Below are 25,480 nucleotides of genomic sequence, written 5' to 3' on the forward strand. Positions count from 1 at the left end.
TTATCAGATAACAAAGTTCATGTTTTTTGCAATGAGATATTTTAATACAGCTTCTCAGCTAATTAAAAAAAAGTATAACACTTGTAGTATACAGTTGTGAAAAGCAGTTAATGAACTATTTCTTAAATACATGTACAGAAATCTTGGCTGCCAAAAAAATACACAAAGTTTTTAATCACATATAATCAAACACAATTGAAAACAAATGAACTGTTGCATTTAGCTGTGAATAAAAGGAAAACACTCAAAATTTCTTGTTAAGAGGGTGTTCATTCTCACATGGAAGTACTGGGTGACACCAATCACTGTACAGAGCAGCAGAGGAACAAGTTCCCATCTAATTGGTTTTGACAGAAGCATAGCAGCTGTCAGGCTGAATCGAGAACAAGGTCACTACCCATGGGAACAAAGACGCTTGCAAGACAAAGTAGACTTTAAACCAATCCAATCTATGGATTAAGGACATTGAGCATCAGCAAATATTCCCATCCATGACCATCTGAATTAGTTCTCAGGTAAACACTTTATAATTCCTGAAGAAAAACCAAAGGGCAGATACATCTTTAATGTGGAGCATCTGGGGCCATCTTTGGATAATTATACTTCCAAGAAAAGGAAAGTCAAGTGATTTTGAGGTTACTCTCAATTGGCAAGCCAAAGAATCAGGAAAATGGGCTGGAAGCAGGTGTCTACACGGCGTATATGAATCTGGCTCTCTCTCTGAGTGGTGCCTCCAAAGTGTAACTGATGCCTTCCCCATGTATGCTGTCAAAATCTCATGCAAGATAGGCTACAAGTGAAGGATCAAAGGTTTAATTGTAAGACCTCAAACTATAAGACTAGTGGAAGAAAAACTAGGAAACACCATTCTGGACATGGGTCTTGGGAAAGAATTTATGTCTAAGTTCTCAAAAACAATTGCAATAAAAACAAAAAATGGCAAGTGGGACCTAATTACATTAAAAAGCTTCTGCACAGCAAAAGAAACTATCAACAAACAGACAACCTACAGAATGGTAGAAAATATTTGCAAACTGTGCATCCAACAAAAGTCTAATATGCAGACTCTATAGGGAACTTAAATCAAGAAACAAAAACAAATAATCCCATTAAGGTCAATGGACATGAACAGATATTTTTCAAAAGAAGACTTACTTGTAGCCAACAATCATATGAAAAAATGCTCATCGTCACTAATCATCAAAGAAATGCAAATCAAAACCACAATGAGATAATATCTTATATCAATCAGAATGGCTATTGTTAAAAAGTCAAAAACAACAGGTGTTGGTGAGGCTGCAGAGGAAAGGGAACACTTACACACTGTTGGCAGGAATGTAATTAGTTCAGCCACTGTGAAAAGCAGTTCGGAGATTTCTCAAAGAACCTAAAACAGAGCTACCAAATGACCTAGCAATCCCATTGCTGGGTATATATCCAAAGGAAAATAGATCATCATACCAAAAAGATACACACACTTGCATGTTCATCGCAGAACTATTCACCATAGGAAACTCATGGAATCAACCTAGGTGCCCATCAGTGACGGATGCCATAAAGACAATGTGGTACATATACACCATGAAATATTACACAATGATAAAAAAGAACAAAATCTTGTCCTTTGCGTCAATATGGATGGAACTGGAGGCCATAATCTGAGGAAAATCAATGCAGGAACAGAAAACCAAATACCGCATGTTCTCACTTAGAAGTGGGAGCTAAACACCAGGTACTCATGGACATAAAGATGGCAACAGTAGAAACTGAGGACTGCTAGAGGGGGAAGGGAGGGAGGGGCAAGGGTTGCAACATTAATTGTTGAATACTATGCTCAGTACCTGGGGATGGGAGCATTCATGCCCCAAACTTCAGCATCATGCAATATACCCGGGTTAGAAACCTGTGCATGTACCCTGAATGTAAAATAAAAGCTGAAAAAAAGTTTATTTTTTAACAAAATTGCAGAACTCAGGTTCCAGTCCTAATTTAGCCAGTAAAGATTTATGTATGTGACAATGAATAATCTATTTAATCATCTTGGGCCTCAGTTTTTCCATATACCTCATACAAAGAAGTCTACTTGCTCATGTAGACACTTCAGCTTTTCTGATTACCTAATATAAAGCAGCTTTTCCCCAGTAACTCACTATTAGATAGCTTTATTTTTGTATGACAGTTGCTATCATTGAAATATCGTTTTTATGATATTATTGCTTGTCTCTCATTCTCCTTCACCCCAAAAAAAAAAGTCTTTGGTGCCTTGTCAGGTTATTTTTACATCAATACATCAATACCTGGAATTGTGCCTGGCACATGATATACTATCAAGAAACATTTTTTAGATAAATGTAAATGCCAATTCTGACCTATGTTCTATAATCCCCAAGATGGCAAGCTGTGAATCAAATTCGGAAAACTCTTATAGTTTTTAAAAGGTAAAAAGTCTGATGAAGGATATCTTAATGTTGCTTTTGCCATAGGCAATAAAAGAGAGAGAGGACAAATAAACAATGGTAGTATATATAAATAAGATAAACTGTAGACAAACTATTAAAATATTTGTCTAATAAACCCCCAAGAGACTATCTATGGTGAGGAGAACTTGACTGTCTTCTCCAAATAGTGCACAGAACACTGATCACTATCCCAGGTTCTGTCACACAAATTCCAGTTTCAAAAAAATCATATTCATCATGTCAGGATTGCTTCATAATGGAACTGCTAAACAACATGCTAGGATTAATAAGCTTTCTTTCTTTTTTATTTTTTTTCTTTTTTTGAGATTAAGTTTCCCTCTTGCCCAGGCTGTGCAATGGGGCAATCTCAGCTCACTGCAACCTCCACCTCCCGGGTTCAAGCGATTCTCCTGCCTCAGTCTTCCTAGTAGCTGGGATTGCACGCAGATGCCATGACACTCAGCTAATTTTTGTATTTTTAGTAGAGAAGGGTTTTCACCATGTTGGTCAAGTCTGATTTCGAACTCCTGGCCTCAGATGATCTGCCCGCCTCGGCCTCCCAAAATGTTGGGATTACAGGCATAAGCCACTGTGCCTGGCCAATTAATAAGCTTTCTTATCTAATAGTTTGAAAGAGAGTTGGGTTCCAACCCCAGTTCCACCAGTTATCAGCTGTGCAACATGGACAAGTTACTTAATTTCTCTGAACCTCATTCTCTAATGTATGGTCAATAATAACTATTTCTTAGGGTTAATATGCAATTACATGAAATTACAGATTTATAATTGTAAAGACTCTAGAAATGTGTTTCAGTCTCTTGAATGTCAAATACATTGTCTCCTTTAAGAAGCAAAAGGAAAAAAACTGGAAGGATAAAAAACAACTAATCTCAAAATAACAGGTAATACTAATGTCATGTGTTTAAAAAATACTGTGACTAGAAACAAGGAAGAAAGATTATTCTTACTAGGAATGTCATTTATAAATGCAAGCCTTCCAATTTCCATGAGCTATTGCTCGAATAGGCAGCCACATGTTTGTGGGATGGGATGAAAGTGAAGGTGTCTAAGTGTGAGGCAGTTTTATTTGCAGGTATTTTACTCCAGGATACCATCAGAAGGATGGAATGTTATCCTAGGAATGCCCCAAGGCTCTGATTTCTAGATACTCAGTATAATGTGATAATCTCGTCTTCAAAATAGTAGTGCGAATGGTAGTAGTGACATGGTATATAGCCCTTCACTTTCAGAGAAAGAGAAAATACAATTAGAAGAGAGGAAAGTACTTTGCTTTAGTGTTTTAGACAGACTGGTTCACTCTAGGATCAGTCAAGATGAAAATAAGTCAAACTTAATTCTAATAACCTGTGGATGAAATAAAATAGAGTCCTCAGGCTAAAGTTCTCCAACAGGAGGAGGGAATACCCAGTATTGAAGGTGTCTATCAATTTCCGCTGATTCGACAATTATATATTGAGTGCTAAGACAGACACTGTGCTAAAATCTAATGCTGTTTTACCATTCTATGTCTAATTCTGCTTTCTATAAATCTACTTTATAAAGTCCTGCCAGATATATCAATTTATTCTATTCTCACCTCTATTTTAAGGGTACTTTCTCTACATTGGTCTAATACATTAATTATTTAAGCCAACCAATTCTAGTAACCTCAGGTCCCATAGACTAAAATGCTTATTTCCTCAACTCATTAAAGCTACATGTCTCTATTTGGGTTCCCCTTCTCAGCTCTGCAGTTAGGAAATTGTCCTCAGTCAAGCACTTTGCTAGATATTACAAGGCCAAAAATAAGCAAGACTTTCAGGCAGGTCCCTGCCCTCATGGAGATAATAATTTAGTGAGGAAGAAAGTCAAAAATAAAAATTTAAATTGACAAATTACCAAAAAGGAAGTGATCCATTTTAGCCAAGAAACAAACAAAGGACTGATATAGAATGATGAATTAAGGCCTGGAGCAGTGGCTCACACCTGTAATCCCAGCACTTTGGGAGGCCGAGGTGGACCTCCTGATCACAAGGTGAGCAGAGCGAGACCATCCTGGCCAACATGGTGAAACTCTACTAAAAACACAAAAATTAGCAGAGTGTGGTGGTGCATGCCTGTAGTCCCAGCTACTCGGGAGGCTGAGGCAGGAGAATCGCTTGAACCTGGGAGGTGAAGGTTGCACTGAGCCGAGATTACGCCACTGCACTCTAGTCGGGTGACAGAGTGAGACTCCGTCTCAAAAAAAATAAATAAATAAAAATAAATAAAATAAAATAAAATAAAAACAATGAATTAGGGGACTTCCTTAGATGGAGCAATCAGGGAAGATATCTCGGAGAAGGTGATATATAAGCTACAACTTTAAGGATAATGAGGTATCATAGAAAAAATAGGGAAAGTACACTCACTCTAGGAAAGAAATTAATATACAAAGGCCTTGAGGTGACAAAAGGCACATGAATAACCTCAGGGAAACCTGTATGGTTAGAACATAGTGAAAAACTGGATAATGGTGAGGCAAAGATCTGGACAGACAAGAGCCAGGTCTTGTGGGGTTTTGCAGGTTGTAGTCAGGAGACTAAATTTTATTCTGAGTGCAAAGGAAGCCATTGAAAATCTAATCTAGGAGAATTATATGATTCTATTTACTTCCTCTAGGACACTACTCTTGCTATTGTATGGAGAATAAATGAGAGAAAATTGGAAGATAGGAGATTGGTATGAAATTGTTATAATAATTATATGACAGGTGATAGACTACATTGTTGTCAGTGAAGATAATAATTGAATAGATGTGAGGTGTATCTTAGAAATGAAATTGACAGGACTGTTGAGTTGAATATGGGATGTGAAGGAAAGAGATGATTTGACAGGACTCTAGGTTCTTAGCTTGAATAATCCGATGGATGTTTGTGCCACTTACAAAATATTAAAGACCAAGGGAAGCGCACTTTGATTGAGGGTGTGCCATGTAAATTTAAGATTTCTGTTTTGGAGATTGTTAAGATTGAGATATCTATTAAAGTTTGAAGGAAAAACATAAATTAACCAGTTGGATACATAAAACTAGAACTAAAAGATGAATTCTACATTTCTAATTTTAAAAACTAAATTTTGCTCATATCAAAAATACAATTATTGACTTCTGCTTCTGGCTACAAATGAGTAACAGGGAGTAAAATCCCTCTGAATGGTAAATAACCATAAACTATGCAAAAAATAGTTCTAGACATTGGAAAAAAGGGACACCAGGACTTTGATATTGGAGAGAACAGTAAAAAACTGGATGAGCCCTACAATCCTCTGCCTGAGGTAATTTTAAGACTATAGCACAGCGAGAAAGACTATAAACAGAGAAAAATGGTCTTCTTGAGTTTAGGAAATGAATATCTGAGTTCAGGGAAGATGACATTTCTAGAATAGGCAGAGACAATTTCCTAAGAACAGAAAGAAATGCAGAGAAAGAGCCTCAAATATATGAATTGAAGTTTTCTTGAGTCTTTGGCTGAATATTAATCATTACATGTTATTTTGCTTTTTAGAAAGAAAAAATTGGGGGTGGATGCAGGTAAGGAGAGTGCCTACAAATATTTGAAAGAATAATAGCCAAATAACAGGGTAACACACAACAGGATAGCTATAACACAAATACCAGTGCTCATGTGGGACTGGAAATTGTTCAATGTTTCTCCACTAAAAATAGAGAGATCTCACTGAATATATATGGCAAACAATAGAGACCAAAAAATCACATCCTAAAACTGGGAGTGAATTAGATCTACTCTAGGGTCACCCTCAAAGAACTCAGAAATGAGCCCCAAAAGGATCAAACTAATCTGTATTTAACTTCACTTTCTGTAGGAGAACGAATCTAATACCCTTTAAAGAAAAACACACAAAAACTAACAATCAGTAATATAAAATTTACAAAGCTGGCATCCAGTTAAAAAATACTAGGGTATGAAGAAGCAGAAAACTCTGGTCCATAACAAGGAGAAAAACTTTTCAAAAGAAACAGACCCAGAAATGACAGAGATTATAAAATTAGCAGGTAAGCACATTTAAAAAGCTATTATATATTATAAACATTAAAATATGTCAAGAAAAACATGAGCATAATGAAGAAAAATAGGTGAAACAAAAAAATAAAACGTTTGGAGATGAAAAATTACACTGAGAGGTATTTTACAGTAGATTCTATTCTGTGGAAGAAAATATTAGAATATTTCAATAAACTTGAGGACACAATAATAAGATGTATTCAAAATGAAGCACATAGAAAAAAACTACTAAATGAAAAACAAAAAATGATCAGAGGTTTCATAATCAGTATGATAATACCAAGTGGACTAACATAAAAGTAATTTAAGTTTCAGAAAGAGGAAAACTGCGGGAGGGGGAGATCCAGGTAAGGAGAATGAATACAAATATTTGAAAGAATAATAGCCAAATGTTCCAAGGAGCTCAGTGAAATCCAAACTGGACAAACACACTCCTGCACATATGTATACAAATACAAATGTACACACACATCTCCAATGTGCATCATAATAATATTGCTAAAAAAATAGAAATAAAAAGAAAGTTTTTAAAGTATTCAGAAAAAAATACATATGGTATCAGAAAACAAAGATATATATCCTATAGATTTATCATCCTAAACTATGCAAATCAAAAGGCAATGGAACAGCATTTGAAACAGCTGCAAGAAAAAAAATCTGTCAATGTGAAATTCTATATTCAGTGAAAATATCTTTCACAATAAAGGCAAAATAAAATCTTTTTTAGGCAAATTGAAGCTAAGAAAATTTGTCAACAGCGGACCTTTACTACAAGGAATCTTAAAGGAAGTTCTTCAAGCAAAAGGAAAATGATGCCAGAAGGTAAGTTGTTTCCCTTTATTGAACTTATTTAAAAGAAAAGTGAACATTTAAGACAAAATAAATAACAATCATGGCATATAACACATTCAACAGTAAAACATAATTCAATAAATCAGAGAATTGAAATGAAAGTAAATCTTAGTAAGCAGTGTGATACTATATAGATTATGATCAAAGATGTATATTATATATACACCAGAGAGCAACCATAAAAAATAAAATAAAGATACTCGTAATAAGCTAGTAGTGGGATAAAATAAATCATTTAAAAAATGTTCAATTAATCCAAAAGAAGGCAGTTTAAAAAATTAAAAAAGAACAGATGGGACACATAGAAAACATGTATAGTAAGATGGCAGATATAAATCCAATCATATCAATAATTGCATTAAGTTGAAAAGTCTAACTTCCAATTAAATAATGAAAATTGTCAAACTGAAAAAAAGCAAGACTCAAAATAGATGTTGTTTACAAGAAACCCATTTTAGATACAAGGCCATGAATAGCTTAAAAATGAGAGGATGAAAAATAAATATATCATGAAATCATCAATATAGAGAGAGTTGAAGTGGTTATGTTAATATCAGAAAAAGAAGCCTTTAGAATAAAGAGTACTTCCAGGTATAAAGAGGGACATTTCATGACAACAGGGTCAATTTATCAAGAATACACAGTAATCTTAAATATATATTCAGCAAATAGCAGAGCTTCCAAATACAAGAAAAACTCCCTCAGAACTAAAAGGAGAAACAGATAAATGCACAAATACAGCTGGAGGTTTTAACACCCCTCACTCAGTAATTAAAAGAACACGTAGAAAATCAATACAGATAGAAAAAAATCTTATCCATACTATCAACTCAAACTAATTGGCATTTATAAGAAGACACATTATAGAATAGTAGAATACACATCCTTTCCTGGTGCATATGGAATATTCACTAAGATTAACCATATTCTGGGTCATAAAACAATTCCATTCAAAAGAACAGAAATTATACAGAGTATTTTCTCTGACTACAAGAGAATTTATTAGAAATCAATTACAGAAAGATACTGGAAAATGTCCTAATAGTTGGAAATTAAAGATCACATTTGTAAATAACCCTTAGAGTTAAAAATGAAATCTTGAGGGACATTAGTAAATATTTTAAACTGAAAAACACTATGATTTGTGGGGAGAAATGACTTAAAGTTGTTACTTTTTTCAGGATTCTAGAAATTTCTTGCTTATTATATTGCTACTGTAATCCTATTTTTCATTACTGTTAACTGTATTGTAATCAGTCCTCCCTAGTTAGAGGCCCTCAGCCCCATGTTCTGGCATCTAAACCAAGTGTGGTGGGACAAGCACCAGATTGGGAATGTATTCTTGACTTTGCCACTGGCCAGTGGCTATGATCTGAATGTACTCCCAAAATGTATACGTTGAAACTCAGTTGTCAATGTGATAGTATTAAGAGGTAGGGTTTTCAGGAACTGATTAGGCCATGAGTGCTCCAGCCTCATGGCTAGGATGAATACCCTTATAAAAGGGTCTTTGGCGATCTTCCTGGCCCTTTTATTTCTTCTGCATGTGAGGTCATAGCAAGAAAGCACAAGTCATTACCAGACACTGAATCTTCTAGTATCTCAGACTTCCCAGTCTTTAGAACTGTGAGAAAATTGATTTCTGATCTTTATAAATTACCCAGTTTGAGGTATTTTCTCACAGCAGCACAAACAGACTAATACCCTGGTGATTTCACCTAATTGTACTTTATTATTTTTCTATGTAACATGAAGAAGTTGGGTGGAATGTGCTCAAAGATAGGTGGCCAACTGGTCACAGGTGGTCTTAGCACTGAAAGCCCTGAATCCCAGGAAACTCTTCAGTCCTAGAAAACAGATGTTTAGTCTATTTCAGAGAACCTCTCAGCTGTAACACTTCATTACGCAAAAAACTTTCACTAATATCTTACATTTACAACATTTTTCTTTTCATCTCATCATACTGATTTTGTTCTCTTAGGAGTCTTGAGATAAAGGTCCCTGGACTTTTGACCCATATAAATGTTGGTCCAGTTTCTAAACAACTTCACACCATTTAACTGACTAAATCCGGGTTAGTCTGGGGATCCATCTCTATCATTGATTGATTATTTGGAGGACCAAGAGAACTTCAGACTGTTGCTAATTTCTCGGATTCTGTATTGGATGCAAAATATTTCCATGAAACAGATTATTCTATTTTGTCTTTTGGGTTATATATGAGTTACCTCATATATATGGCCGGGTAGCCCAAACTAAAGGCTATTGTAATCAGTACAATGGATGATTGAGAACATCAGTCAATTGTATTGCTTTTAATTTCTCAAAGTCTTTGATTCTATCCTTTGAACCATCTCATAATCTTAACTTGCTTCCAGTCAGTAGAGGTGGAAAAAAATCAAATTATATCTTGGTAAACCATCTTTTAAAGGGAATCATACAAAAAGTAATGCTTTCCAATTATATAATGCACTTAATTATATAATTAAATGTGATACTAACCATTAACCATTCCTGTCACCCACTGCAAACATACAAGGGAAGGGAGAGGATGACTCTTGTATTGCCTCGAAAGAATTGCCAGGATGACAAGATCTATGGGTTTTGCATTTGATAGCATGAGGTTGGCATGTTACCATGAATTAATTATGTAATAAACAAACCATGGCAGTTTGTTAGAAGACAATACATTTCTCTTTCAAACGTGATCCTTCAAAAGGATTAAATGACTATATCTACATAATATATTATAAATCACCTAATATACATTTCCCAAAATTTTTAAAATTAGAAGGAAAAAAATGAAATAAGTATCATGGAAGAATATGCAGTAATGATGTATCTTTCTACTTATCACAATTACATTAAGTGGGACTTTACTTGTCTCTTTTCCAGATAAAATCTCTGATGTGCTACAGTCATCAATTAAAGTGAAAAAGAAACAACAGTGCTTCCTCTAAAAGCCCCCAAATGCAGCAAAGCTTTGGTATGTCGATAATGGAGTTAAAAAAACCTCTGAATATTGTGTTATTATTGGTCCCAAAATAGTGCTAATTTTTATTCTACAAGGGAACAACTCCTCCAGTTTTTATTTGCAGCTTCCTCTGAACCTAAGACTCAGACATAAATCCACGGAAGCTGAGTTGATGACATTTAGAGTGACAGCTCATATGGTATTCATCATTACTACCCTATTTCTAGAGAAAGCCACGTGCACCAGGTATCATATTGGTCCTTTATATAAATGCAGTCCTCCTGGCCCTTCCCTCAAATCTACCACATATGCTCAGGCAAGTCTACAGTCCAAAGAACATAGATCAGACTTAATATAAGCCATTTGGCAAGAGAAGGGTCTACCCTTTGCCTCCTGATTTCTAGCACTGGAACACTGTGATTCCCACCTTCACCTGCAGGATGTCTCTTTTAAAACTATTCCTGTTTCATACTTAGGGGCCTTTGTGCAGTACCTTCAAGGATTGCATACGAAGACTTGACCCTAGCCTCTCTCTGGCCTTTGTGCTCTGGCATTAAACAGAGTTTCTGCCATGTCCCGTAGTCAAGTCCCCACATTTTTACTGAGATCAGGAAGCTGGACCTTGATTCCTGTCTCAATAACCTGTATGGGGGTCCTAGCACCCCCCAGGAACTGTGTCTTCAAGCACCTCTTTTCACCTTTGTGAACTCATCCAGTAAAGGAGCCTGACCATTCCCAGACAGACGTTGCTTATCACCTATCAAGTTCTGGGCTTTTCTTCTGACCTCGTCCTTCATGCAAGAGCAGGAAACCAAGTTGGATACTATTCTGAACAGCTGTGAAATCCAGGGAACAAAGCACAAACTTGACTCAGTGGACAGTAAGAAGCCAAGCTAATTGCTTAAGCAGGAACGCAACACAATGAAAGTGACATTCAGGAAAATAAGTCTGGCAAGAGTAAGATAAATGACTAAATAAAGATAAATCTGCCTTCTGTGCAATGCTTTAGGCATACTACCCTTGCCTTATCATGAATACCAGTTCATATTGCCCCACCATTCTTACCCTGAAAGGCAATCATAAATAAGGGATTTTTTTGAGGGAGACACAATTATTCCTAGTCTCTCTAGAATTTTTCTTTTGCTTTATATCATTTACATCTTTAAAAAAAATCTGCTGCTTTTATGCCTAGAATAATAAAACTGTGATGATACTGTAATAAGGTACACAGAAAAAGTCCAGAGTAAAAGTGAAACTAACGTGGGCATTCTCAAATATAAAATAATTCTTGTAAGTGCCTCTCCAAATGTTTGAGTTCCAAAACAATTCACATGGGTTTTGTAGAATGTTTTCCACTTCTTACTTAATCCCAAGTCGGCTTTAAAGAAAACAACATTTAAGCATTTCTTATCCCCTTACACTGCAATCAGCCACATGTGATATGGAAAGAGCTACCTGATATCCAAATAAACCTTTCTACTTTTTAATGAGTTTTTGTTGGGGGGGGGGGTTCCTCCTTAAAAAAGGTAATAAGAATTCTAATGCAAACCAACTCAGAATTCTCCAAGTATAACTAGCAACTTAAGCCACAAATATGCAACTCAGTGTGTTTTCTTTGTTTTCTAGTAATGTGTCCCTCTCCCTTGTCCATTCTAAGAGACATTTCGTGTCTGTGGTGTAATTCTCACCCTTAAATATAGGTGTCCATTTTCATGGCTACAGCAGAGATCAGCTAAGCTAATGCACAATAGTCTTTCAACAGATATTGTTAACAAATTGATGTGGGTGTAGATTTTACCCAAGGTCCAGAATGAAAGCAACAGCCACCGGGGCACCCAGGGTGAATAGGGAAGATTGAAATTCATTGAAGAAAGGCCAGTTAAAAAAAAAAAAAAAAAAAAAAAAGAGACTGACTTAATGTGTAACAGATAATGTTTTAAGGATCTGTAGAAATCCAACAGAGCAATGAGTTTAAGAAAGGGAGTTTAACAGCTATGCAACATTCTCAGGTGCCTTTCTCTGCCTCTTCCATGCAAGAAGTCTTCAGAATGCTATGGGCAAAGTGCTATCTTGGACACTGGGAGGGAGGAAAGGCCATGTACCAAATCATATAGTACAGATGTTCTTTTTTTTTTTTAAAGGCTTGTGAACATCATAGTAAAACAGACCTTTTTAGAAGCAAATAATGGAATTCGAAAACCTGGATTTGAGAAGCAGCCCTCATAAACTTACTAGCTGTGTAAGCAGAGTAATTCATTGAATTGCTTAGAAACTCAAGTTCCCTCATCTAGTTAAAATGGATAGTAATATCTGCTTCACAGGGTAGTCTAAGAATGTGTCATTCTAGAGATTGTCATCAATCCCTTTCACACATGTGCCTCTTTTCTCCATTTGGAAAATAGAATATCAAATGGAAAATGCAATAGAATATCTGGCACAATATTCTTTCCCTAGCATGTTTATTAGTAATGACTAAGTTGACCTAAAAAAACTGACTTAGAAATTATTATATGTGAAACAAATTTTAAAAGAAAGACATTGTATTACTGAAGGAAAACTAGATACTGGGTGAAAAAAATGCAGTGAAGTCATGCAGGGAGGCAGGGACGAGACAGAGAAAGTCCAGGTGGGTTTACTGAAACCCAGCCTGGCTCCGGGATGTGCAATTACCCTGGAAGGGCTGTTCCAGAGTGGTCATAAACCCACATATGTCCCTACCTACATCATCCAGATACAGGCTAGGTACATCACCAAGCCTGGTGTACCTGCCTCACTAGACCTGGACTTTTGAATGTTTCTTGGACTAGGGGTTCTCCAAATTGCAAGACAACTTATCCCGCCCAAGACTTCTCTGGGCCAAACTGACACCTTAAATTTCTAGAAAAACAATTCAGTCATTGAGAAGGCAGAGAGTCAGAATCCTTGTAGAAAATAGATGGTTCACTCAAAATGGATAATATAAAGAGAGTTTAATAAAAAGAATTTTTTTTAAAGTAATGGATCCACTGTAGGGAAACCAAAGTGAAGCCAGAGGAGGGAGATAATTGTTGACCTTTAGCCTAAAGGTTTGAAGCAGCCCTTAAGGGTCCCAGAGGTAAAGAAATCTGTGTGGATAAAGTCTCTTTAAAGGAAGAGCCAGCCTGTAGTAACATCTATTACAGAGAGAGAACCCCGCAGGGGACTAAATACCACCACTCACCCTATCTGACTCTCCTATTGCATCATATCGCCTGTCATTGCTAAACCCAACTGAAAGCTGGAGGACAAGGGGATCCCTTGGTATAATCTATGAAGGCCAGGGCACAAAATAACATGGACAATGCACCCAGAGGTCAAAGAGAAGATATCCAGCACAGAGGGATTTTTTATGTGCTTACTGTTATGGTTTGAACTATATCCCTGCAAAAAGATACACTGAAGTCTTACTTCCCAGTACCTCAAGATGTGACCCTTATTTGGTAATAGGGTCTTTACAGAAGTAATCATGTTAAAATGAGGTCATTATGGTAGGTCCTATCCAAGGTGACTGTGTTTTTATAGAAAGTAGAAATTTTCACACAGAGACAGACATGCACAGAGGGAAGACCGTGTGAAGACACAAAGGGAGAAGATGGTAATAGGACTGGAGTGATGCATCTGCAGGCCAGGGGATGTCACGATTGCGGCAAACACCAAGAGGCAGCAGAAGCCAGGAAGGATTCTCCCTAGAGCTATCAGAGAGACCTTTGCCCTGCTTGCACCTTGATTTCAGACTTCCAGCCTCTAGAACTGTAAGAAAATGAATTATCTGTTGTTTGAAGCCATTCGGGTTTTGGTACGCTGTACGGGAGTCTTAAGAGGCCAGTATACTTGCTAAGATGCAACTGCCCTGACTGAGCAGCCTTAACTTCTCAGAGTGGGTTCTGGCTTCAAAATGGACCTTAGAGAAAATGATGTCCAACCCTTTTACTTTACAAATAAGAGAAATGAGACATAAGAGAGCCTTGCTTACAGTCACACAACTGGTAACCAAGATCAAACGGCTAAGTCCCCAGAAAGCTTTCTGTCAGCCCTACATTGACAAGAAGTCAGGGACACGATTCTCAACCTAGCTAAGCACATTGCACAACACTCTGCCACCCACCTAGCATATTATCCACGTTACAGTATTCTCCAGAATAGATGATGAGTGGCATCCTTTGCTGAACTCTCACATCTCTGTAGTACCAGCAGCTTTTAGAGGGGGCTCTCAGCTAAAGGAAACAGCTCAGAAATAAAAATTTGCCTCTGTTCTTTCTTAGTGCTAAAGAAAATGTCTAATTACCCTGAGAAAGACCAACACTAACTCTCTAGGACAAAGTGTTTTACTTCCTTGTGAATTGGCCGTAAAAAGAGTTCCCCAAATAATGCTCATTGATTGAAGATTGACTGCCCCACATATCCTGAAGAAATGATAAGAAACTACACAGTCAGCAGTTAAAAGTATTAGAGAGAGTGAGAGGGTGGACAAGTGCTACCCAGAAGTAAATCGATTTCCTATAGCACTATGATCTTTCTTATCTAGAGGAAGCTTTTGTTTTCTTGTCAATCAATCCCAGCAGATCTTCTGAGGGCTGACCACACCCTGGACTGGGGAATGCTCAGGAAGGAATAGGGGGAGGAAGAAGGGAGAGGCGATTTCCTGATGGATCAGTTGCTGGCAAGTGTCTGGACCCTGGGAAAATCGTGGTGTAGGAATTCGTCTCCTTGGAGAGCAACCAGAGGAGCAGGAACAATGCTGGGAACTGCTGATGGTGACTCTCAGGTCACGCCTTGCACAGTGCAGTCCATGGCACCAGGCTAGGCCACAGCACCTCCCAAACCCTGGGCAGCGCAGTGTTTACTCCCCTCCTTCAGTCCAGCTGCCAACATGGAGTGCCGTTCTCCTGGCTTGTTCTCTTTAAGGGAGACAACTAGCTTCACACAAGATTAATGCATTGGGATAACCAAAAAGGCGAAGTCCAAGTAAGACTTTCCTTTAGCTCCCATTAGTCCCAAAAGGAGACCACCACTTTCTTGGCTCTTGACTGATTGTTCTCCCAAGGGAAAGGCATGTTTTGACTATCAAAGTGATCCCTTTATGTACAGTTTCTAATTTGTCTGTAGAAAAAATGAGTACTTCGGATGGCATCTCTCCTCATGAAGCAACTCAAAAATTATATAACAGTGAATTAAAGGGCCGTGTTTCCCTGCCTTGGTGTCCCCATGCCCTTTGAAGACAGTGTGCTGAGGAGGCACAGAGAGACCTTCTGCCTTGGCCAGAGCACCAGTGAAAGTAACACTCATTTAATGGAGGCTAAAATAGCCTATTTCTACATTAGTTTTTCTCCTATTTGGAAAAGTTTCTTCTCTCACTATCAAAAGTAAGCTATCTGTTAAGAAGTATTTAACCGTTGTAAGAGTTTCCTCCAGCTAAATCAATGCAGAGAAATGCCAAGATAAACCAAGATAAATCCATTTAAAATGCCTTATTGAAAACCAGATTTTCTACTTCTTCAGAGACTAACTGGAAAGTAACCATTAAGATAATTTACTTGCCTTATTTTCTCTTTCATTCATATATGAACAGCAAGCACACCTAGCTCTTCCTGAGCGTTGTAGAAGCCTCCATGGCCTTCAAATCTGGTGCACTGGTGACCTCTAGAGGACAGAATCTCATTACAGACTCAATATTAAGGTTAAAGAATCCATTGCTCTGGGGAAAATGTGAATGCATTGTCAATATTACAGCTGCAAAATAGCTTTTGGCTCTCACAGTCACAAGAGGCTTCAAGAAATTATCTTCCTCCAGGTAAAATCTCCAAGGTGTCAAATGATCCATTTTCCTGTAAATGAGAGAAGTTTGTTGTTGATGGAAATCTTTTAAAAGATGGATTTTTCCCCCCAAGATGTAGCCCATTTTTTGACAGATTCCCAACTGAATCTGAAACGTTAGAGGTTCGCTGAAGTGCCTGTCTTTAGCCATCTTTTGCCTCTTGCCCACCCCTCAGTGTCCTGCCCAATTTTCAACACAAGTATTTGAGAATATCCGAAAAAGGATTCAAATAATTATTCTGGAACCCCTCTACATTGTCAGAGTTTTGTATTTTCTGATGTCAGTAAAGTAGCTTGCCATTCTTCACTACATTTTCCTTCACCAGCAGAGCTTTCAACATAGCTGAGAGGGGTTAAAGAGGGGTTAGAGAGGTCCCAGGGCCATAGAGGCTGAGTTAAGACATGATTGTGCAATGGGGCTCTAATCTCCCATAGCATTTCCAAGAGGTCCTGGGAGAGAATTGCCTTTGCATTCATTCATAGACAGAGCCAAGAGCTTTGAATCACTTTTACTCTTAGGTAGTAACACAGACTCCATGCTGCTTAATCCGTGGAGACAGAAGTCAGACTTACAACTCAACCTGCAATGCAGGGCCATTTAGGACCAGGTCATGGCATCATTGAATAAACATTATTTTTTAACGTAAAGCTGTCTATATTCTGTTCACATTTCCTGGTATTTATTATATGTTATCTTTTATTTTCACAGCTGCCCTGCAAAGTATGTGTTAACCTATTTATTTTACTGATAAGAAACTAAAAGAGCTCACTCAATCAGTGTTACACAACATATAACTAGAAATTTGCTCATATTCCTAAATGTGTGGTATTTCCATTATATCACAAGGTTTCTAACATCAAATGTGAGGGCAGAAAATGAATGTTTCACTCATAGTTTACACTACTCACTTTAAAAACAAAGATGTGCAGGAAAAGAAATAGCATGCCTGAGGCCACACACTTTAGTGGCAGAACTAGAGTTAATAGCAAGTATTTTGATTTCCATGCCAGGGTCTGGGTCACTATCCAAAGTCCATAATGATTTCCTTCTTGCCTTTGCAGGAGCTATAAAAGATGACTATGAAAGTAGCATAAATACCAGAAAGTAGTTCTCCTTTAACATTTCCTCTTCCATTTACCTGACTTTGGTTTTCCACATTAGTGAACTCTTTCTAAGGAACCCAGGGAATCCTACAAGGCTCCCAACTCTAGCTCCAAGGCCTCCCTCACCATTTTCTCTTTTGTACAGTTGTCCTTATTTATATCTATATGGGAAAGAAAATTAGACTCTGCAGGGAACAAGCAAAAGCCCATTAACACAATGAGAAGAGCAGTGGGCCTTAACACTTAAGACTCAGAGAGATTGTAATAGATTGTAATAGACATTTGAAAACTAGACAGATTTCTAGAATTGTATTTCTGTTTTTTCTAAGAATCTATTCATACGACCTCTGGAAAGACCCAGCAATTTCTCAGCAAGTCAGTTGCTGCTCCTAATATCATGTTTAAGTTATATAAAAAGATATTTCTATCTAGTTAAGGCTTACAAATAAATGATAAGGCTTACAAATAAATGATAAAACTGTTACATAGTTTAAATCAAACTATTCTACTGACAATTAAAGGATGCAATAAGTACTCAAAACTATACAGTGCATTTGTTATACAAGAATGAATGTTCAATCAATTTTTGCTTCTATAACTTCTTTCTATGGCCCAATTCTTGATACATCCCCAAGTTAACACTTCTCAGAAATATGCTAGCTCTTTTGAAGCTTTTATCAGTGCAATGTTGTTAGCAGTTCTAGTGAAGATTTAAGTTAAGAGGCTACAGCTAGTAGTGAAATGGCAGTTTGGGGATTATCTGGGAATTTCAAGGATTTCTGTTAGCACTGTCCCCATATTACGGTTGATGACAGAATTTTCAGTGACTCATCTTTGCAGTGAAATTAAGGGGTTTTGGGAACCACCCAGGTCTTCAAGGCCAGTTGTTAAAAAGTAACAAGCTTCCTTCATTATTAGAAATCGGGGGCTTGCTATCTTGCCTAAGGAACTGGATAAACTGAATCTTACTCATTTGACATTTAGAACTCATTTTGGAGAATCAGAAAAACTCCCATGTTGGTTGGCTAGTAAGCTGGAGTGTTATTAAGCCTTGTAAAAGTGTAAGACAAATAAACATATAGTATGAAGGGTTGCCCAGTTGTAGGTCGATGGTGGTATAAGAGAAGTAGAGTAGATGAGTAGAGAAGGGGAGCTAAAGATAGTATAGAAAGAAGAGAGTTAAAGAATTCTGATTTCTTTCTCTGAGTTTTAATGTCTGACCTGCCTTATTCCAATTTCAAGGCCAGCCAGCAGACTAGCACTACAAACACTAATTAGAAAAGCCCTGTTCAACCTTTTTCTCTATCCTTTTGCCGTAGTGGTGGAGCACTTAATAACAGAACTGCAGCAGGGCTCTCAGCTAGTAGTAAATTGAGAACATTTTCATGGGGATTGTGTGCTGCTCAATCTAGTTCTTAACCCAGGACGGTTGGTTAGTATACCATTATGAGATGTTTTTCAAATGTCAGCTATTATTTCTGCAGTGATCTCTTACTGATGTATGTTCAGGGCTCAACAGACTGTTGTCTAATTTCTCACCATTCCCCAAGTTCTGCCACAAACAAGCTGAGGCACATTGAAATCTCCCACACTGTGCCATAAAGCAAAGTTAAGCCTCAGTAGATGCCTATTAACAATTAAGGCAAAGTTTGCAAAGACAGCTTTTAGTTGAGAAATGCTGCAGGCAGTCAAATAGGGAACAGAAGAGAAGCACTTAAAAGTTTTTGATGTAATTGTCTGGATAGATATTAAAAGCAACATATAATACTTATCTAACTTTCTCTGCAGACCGAGAAGGCAAACATGTCTTCCTAGAACAATATAGGAAAAGATAAAGTAAGCAGGAGGAAACAAGGGTCTGCCTTACAGATGCAGTACTACTTCTTCATATATAGAACTGGGAATTTTTCAATCAAGTTGCAGATTGCGTGGAACCTAGAGACCAGAGTACAGAAAGACAAGGCATCAGATAGCTCTGTGATGTCCAGAGGGGTGCAGATTTTCAGTTGGGAGAGGTGGATTTATTGACTTAATTTGTAATATTTTACCAGGAGCAAACAGGATGACTTGGCTTATTTTATAGCCCATGAGGCAGAGCACAGACACTCAAATAATGGTGAGCCCTATAAACAGAGATCACAGATGTTCTGCAAGCTCACAACAAAGACTCCTTCATCAGAGAAAACATCGCATAACTTTTTAGGCACCTGGACAATCTTGTTAGTGATATCTAATCATCTTTGAAAATCCAGGCTAAGTCTGTGAGCAGTTTAGCAGTTGTCAGCAGTTAAAAAAAAAAAAAAAAAAAAAAAGCCCAGGGGGGACACTCTGTTTTATTCCTAGTGCTCCCAAGCAAGTCCTTTCTGAAAACTTTAGCACTGTGTTTAGGGTATGGAAGAGGAATCCTCATGGCAAACGTTCTCGCAGTGTCTTTCCAGTCCAGGGCCCTCACACACAAGTCCTGTCTTTGAGACATTCCGTTCCTGGAGTCTCATTCTTAGCTCATCCAAAGCTTTGCTGGAGGCCTGTTAAGTGCCAGAAACCACATGAGCACTTTGTAAGTAGTCTCTCACTTACTTCACACAACAATGTTTGTAAAGTACATAATCATTTCCATTATTATTACTTTTTGCTGATGAGGAAACAGGCTATATGAAGTCAAGCAATAAGTTAATGGTTGGAGATGTGAAGCCAGAAGATCTTGACTTCAAGGTCTGTGCTCAGTGCTGTTAACTAATCTCTGTGCTAAAAGGCCGCCAGAGCCTTTTTAAAAGACCTGTTGTTCTGGTCACACCATTGGGTTTTACTCAGCAAATGTGGCTTGAAAGCACCATGCATCATTCTAGTTCTCAGGAGACTATTGGCACTTTAAAGGCAGGGACAGTGCAAGCAAAATGAGTGGCCCGTAAGACACATTCAAATACTTGTTGTGAATTACCCCTCGTTCTCAGGACAAAACATGATGATTTGGAAGTCATCTGCACTTTTGAGTGTGGTTAATCTGAATCAAAATGGCTTATCAGTTTGGACAACTTTTTAAATCTTTCTCAGCCTTAGTGTCCTCAGATATAACACAGGGCATAACCTCAGGCCATTATCTACCTCAGATATTATTCTGATGATGGAGTAAGTCAGTTATGACAGAAGCCTACACAAAAGAATGGCATATTTCAGGGATTTAATATAGGTCTCTTTTCTTCCCTGAATGTAATGGTGCACAGACACCATTAGATTTAAATCTTTAAGAGAAAGGGAAGTCAATACCCAATAGTAAAGAGTAATAATCTTAAAAAAAAAAAAACCAAAAGTCCTGCAAAGCTCTGTAAGAAATGCTTTTGCAAGAAGAGTTACCATATTCTCCTAGAAGCATATTATTTAGCCAACTGAGAAGCACATGTCTAGTAGGAATATCTAGCACTCATTCTGGTAGAACTGATTCACTTTAAATCATAAAATCCAGTTGGGAGTTTGTACTAATCAAGTTCTCCAGAGAAATAGAACCAATAGGCTGCATAGTCATAACCATATTTTGGTCAATGTCGGACCTCATATACAACAGTGGCCCCATAGATTATAATGGAGCTGAGAAATTTCCTATTGCCTAGTGACATCATAGCTGTCATAATGTCATAGCTCAATGCATTACTCATATCTTTATGGTGATGTTGGTGTAAACAAACCGACTGTGCTACCAGTTATATAAAAGTATACAGTAATGTGCTAGGCCTTCACATTCGCCACCACTTATTCACTGACTCATCCAGGGCAAGTTTTAGTCCACAAGCTTTATTCATGATAAGTGCTCTGTATAGGTGTACTGTGTTTTATATTTTATACTTTATCTTTTCTATGTTTCCATGTCTTTTGATGCACAAGTACTTATCATTCTATCACAATTGCCTACAATATTCAGGCTATACTATATAGCCTAAATGTGTGGTAGGCTACACTATTTTGGTTTGTGTAAGTACACTCTATGATGTTCACACAATAACAAAATCCCCTAATGATGCATTTCTTAGAGTGTAGCCCCACCATTAAGCAATGCATGACTACATGTAGATAAATACAAAGATATTTGTTAAGAGGGATTGGCTCAAGTAATTATGGAGACTGAGAAGTCTCATAATCTCCCGTGGGCTAGCTGGAGGCCAAGGAAAGCCAAGCCCGAAGGTCTGAGAACCTGGGACGTAAATGGCGTAAGTCCCAGTGTGTGTCCAAAGGCCGAAGAACTGGAGAGTGGGGGTAATAGTGTAAGTACGGATCCAATTCTGAAGGCCCCAAAATTAGGAATGTTGATGTTTGAGGACAGGAGTAGATGGATGTCCCAGCTCCAGAAGAGAGAGAGCAAATTCACCCTTCCTCTGCCTTTTGATCTCTTTGGGCCCTCAACAGATTGGAGGATGACCACTCACATTGGTGAGGGCAATCTTGTTTACTCCATCTGCTGATTCAAATGCTAATCTCCAGAAACACTCTCACAGACACACCCTAATGTTTTACCAACTATGTGGGGGTCCCTTAGCCCAGTTACACTGACACATAAAATTAACCATCACAGAGCTGACTTCAAGAACTCTGAAATTTGTAAATAATTCCTGAATGTAAGTTGAAGAAGCAGGAGCTATCCAAAACCATTAGTGTGTGTGTGTGTGTAAGATTTTTATAGTAAGTTAATAATCAATTTAAGCCAATCCAGGTATTTAAAGGAAGCCTCACACACTCAGACCACCAAAAGGCCATGCTAAATGGAGTCTTAAGAATAATATAGTAGGAGGAACAACACATTTTCAAGTAAAGCTTATGGAACAAGAATTTGGAGTGTTCTTGTGTACAGTGGAAATTATTTCAGTTCCAAGTAAGAAAATACTCAACTAGGAATGGCTTAACCAAGTAGGAGATTCTTTCTCTTCCACACTACAGTTTGTCAAAACTGAAGTACCATCAGCTATAAGAGTAATCGTTATTGTATGTTTCTAAAGAAACATGCTGCCAAGTAACTATTACACATGCTTCAATATTACTTAGAATTTTTATTATATACAGATGTATTAAACCTGGATCTGTATCATATCACTTATCTGCATACTTTAAAATGAGAAATAAACTGGTTAATGTCTCTAAATTCTTTCAAATTCAGAGTTCAACTCTTTTGAATCATAGTCAACTTAAAATTGCCAATGAGTTTTTCCATTCAGTGCTGGTTTCTGTGTCATCAGGAGCATAAATGATGCAACATTTCTTAAAATAGTCCTTTGAAGAAGTAAACACCATTGGAGCTAAATTCTGAAGCCAACTTTGAAAATAGGTAGATATCCTCTTTCACATTGCTGCTAAAACCTATCTAATTTACCATCTCCTCTGCCTCCTTTCTTAGTTTTAAGGATTAAAAGAATGTTCTTCTATAGTCTCCACACCTAATTTTGGAGGTGTTAAAGTGCCAAAATAAATGTATACTTTAAAACTGAATAAAATATTGTAATAAAAAGTATGAAGACAGGCATTTCATGATAAATTCAATGCTGATAATAAAAAAGGGCTACTTTTATCTGTTTCATGTGGCTTGTGGTTTTGTGGTCACAAGATGACTTCTATGACACAAGGCTTCACACCTAAATTCAAAGGAAGGAAAAGAAAAATGACAGAATAGCAGTGGTACAATTGCCATTTTATCTGGAAAGCAGTTTTTTTTTTTCAGAAGCTTCTTAGCAGGATCTTTCCTTCATTGTCCATACATAGTTATAGAACCTCAAATGCTGCAAAGAAAGCTGAAAAATGTAGTCATTGGCAAAGGAGAACGAAGTTTTATGACTAGCTTAAACTTACCTCAAATCATGAAATGACTCCGTGTAATTATTCCAGAAAATCAAGGTTCTACTAGTAAGAAAGAGGTATGGAATGGTTCTTTGGGTGTTTGAGAAGGAACTAGATATTTATGCTACATTAAAAAAAAAAAAAAAAAAGAGACAGAGAGTGAGAAATAGAAAAAAAAATTAACTACTTTTCTTAAATTAGCAGTTAGAGAAAAATCTCTGGTTTTAGACCAGAAAAATGATTATCAGGTTGCTAATAAAGACTGTGGCATTTATAAAAGCCATTTACTTTTTTTAATGATACAGAACTCACTAATTATACTGCCACATTTTAATATTGTAAACTTCAAGCTTTTAATTTTAAATAAATTATTCTTACGTGCTTTATCTCCCTTCCCTACCAAATGTTGCATATTTTAAATAAAATATCTGCCTATAACATATCAATGATATTAATCACTTTTTTCTGTTTGGTGTTTTATACATTAGTGCTAATTACCTGGTATGATTAAAGGATAATATTTTTAAAGTCCCATTTAATAGAAGATTATTTCCTCTTCTGCCATGAATAATGCTATGCATGGGAGAAAGTAGGAATATTACTGAAAATTAACTCTCTAATGGCCCTAAATATATGAAGTAATCTACCCAATATAAGGCTACTTTTTATTAGTATACGATACACCATCCTCCTCTTATAATAACTAATTAGTTAATGGAGAAGACTTAACTTCTCTAACACATTATTCTGAAGAGTTTATTAAATGAATGCATACATTAAAGTGATACTAAATTCCTGTAAGCAGCTAATCTTAGCATGTGATGCTGCCTTGCTTGAGAATAATATTGGAACATGAGCATTAAACCCTCTTCTAACTTTTAACTACTATTTAGGAGTAAATCTTCACCAAGATGAAAAAGAGTACTTTAGAGGAAAGAAAGGAATCCTTTTATCCTTTTACCTGTGTAGTTCATAATGCACCAGGATTTTATGTAAACCTGACATGAGAAAACTGTAAACCATCTTGTGAGTTACTGCTAAATATTGAGGCCAGATGCTTAGGAGTCCAGTCATGGCTCCACTATCACCAGCTGTGTGACTTTAGTCACTTACTCTGGGTTTTGTATGGTCAAGCATAGTTCCTACTCCTGGTGGATGCTAAGAAAGTGGCTGGTGTTGGCCAGGCACAGTGGCTCATGCCTGTAATCCCAGCACTTTGGGAGGCCGAGGTGGGCGGATCACCTGAAGTCAGGAGTTCGAGACCAGCCTGGGCCAACATAGAGAAACCCCATCTGTATGAAAAATACAAAATTAGCCAGATGTGGTGGTGCATGCCTGTAATCCCGGCTACTCAGGAGTCTGAGGCAGGAGAATCGCTTGAACCCGGGAGGCGGAGGTTGCTGTGAGCTGAGATCGCGCCACTGCACTCCAGCCTGGGCAACAAGAGCAAAACTCCATCAAAGAAAGAAAGAAAGAAGGAAAGAGAGAGAGAGAGAGAAAGAGAGAGAGAAAGAAGGAAGGGAGGAAGGAAGGAAGGAAGGAAGGAAGGAAGGAAGGAAGGAAGGAAGGAAGGAAGGAAGGAAGGAAGGAAGGAAAGAAAGAGAAAGAAAGAAGAAAGAAAGAAAGAAAGAAAGAAAGAAAGAAAGAAAGAAAGAAAGAAAGAAAGAAAGAAAGAAAGAAAGAAAGAAAGAAAGAAAGAAAGAAAGAAAGAAAGAAAGAAAGAAAAGAAAGAGAGAAAGAGAGAGAAAGAAAGAAAGGAAGGAAGGAAGGATGGAAGGAAGGAAGGAAGGGGCTGGTGTTAATTAACATCCAGGTTCCTTCTGAACAAGGCCAAACTTAGAAGATGAGAATGTGATTTGGAGATTTCCCAGGAAGCTACTGACTACAAAACATACCTCATCTGCCATGTGGCAAGTCTTAGAAACCAGTGATTCATGCATTTGGTTTAGGTTTAGGTAGGGTTTGCTATAGATCAGAAGGACCCTAAGAACAAAGGTTTATTACTAACCTTTGTAGCTACTCTTCCTGTTTCTAGCAGAGATCTGCCTTTGTTTTAATATATTAGGAACTATTGTTCCTAATAAATATTCATAGAGAGAATTATATTAATTTCATTTAAATGCAAGGAGTCCTTGGGATTAGAGAGAATGTAAGGATATCTCTCAAATGGGATGAAGAGTAAGAAATTGCTCCCAGAGGGCCTTTGTTGGATTACCCTAGGGACAGATAGAGTATGCGCTTAGGACATTAACGAAACAGAAGAACCATGATATGTTTTTTTCATAGTACAATTTTTTTAGGAAACAATTTTGTAGCTTAAAAATCACAAAAAAAATGTAGTCCTCATTGGAAAAATCAGAACAATCTAAAATTTTGTAATA

Source organism: Macaca thibetana, chromosome 6 (genome assembly GCF_024542745.1).
Source record: "Macaca thibetana thibetana isolate TM-01 chromosome 6, ASM2454274v1, whole genome shotgun sequence".
NCBI classification, from domain to species: Eukaryota; Metazoa; Chordata; class Mammalia; order Primates; family Cercopithecidae; genus Macaca; species Macaca thibetana.